The following is a 444-nucleotide window of genomic DNA, read 5'->3' as shown; positions in this document are numbered from 1 at the left end:
GCGCGGCCTGGCGGAGGCGCGCGCCCGCGCTGGCGGCCAGAGCGAGAGGCCTGGGGGAGGAGCGCTGCCGGTTCTGGTGGGGGGGGCAGCCTGGGGTGCCCTGGCGTGCCCCGGTGGGGTCCTCCGGCTGCGAAGACTCCCTCCAGAGCCGCGGAGCTGCGGGTCCCCACAAAAGCCTGTGAGAACGTGAAAAGGGGCTCCCAGGGGTAGAGCTTACCGGGGCTGCAAGCTGATGTCTGGCTCCCAAATTGCCACCCCACACACACAAACCCCGCAACCTATCAGCGCCCGAATTCGCGCCATTGCGCCTCCAGTGCTTCAGGTCTCGCAGGCGTCCAAGTTCCTAGTCTCCCAGGAAACTGGCAGCACCCCTGGGAGAGGAAACCCCCTCCCCCAAACCACCAGCAGCCCACGCTTGCAACGGGGATTCCTTGGCTGCTGCAA

Source organism: Ochotona princeps, chromosome 21 (genome assembly GCF_030435755.1).
Source record: "Ochotona princeps isolate mOchPri1 chromosome 21, mOchPri1.hap1, whole genome shotgun sequence".
Classification (NCBI taxonomy): Eukaryota; Metazoa; Chordata; class Mammalia; order Lagomorpha; family Ochotonidae; genus Ochotona; species Ochotona princeps.
Note: the sequence above shows the minus strand (reverse complement) of the source record.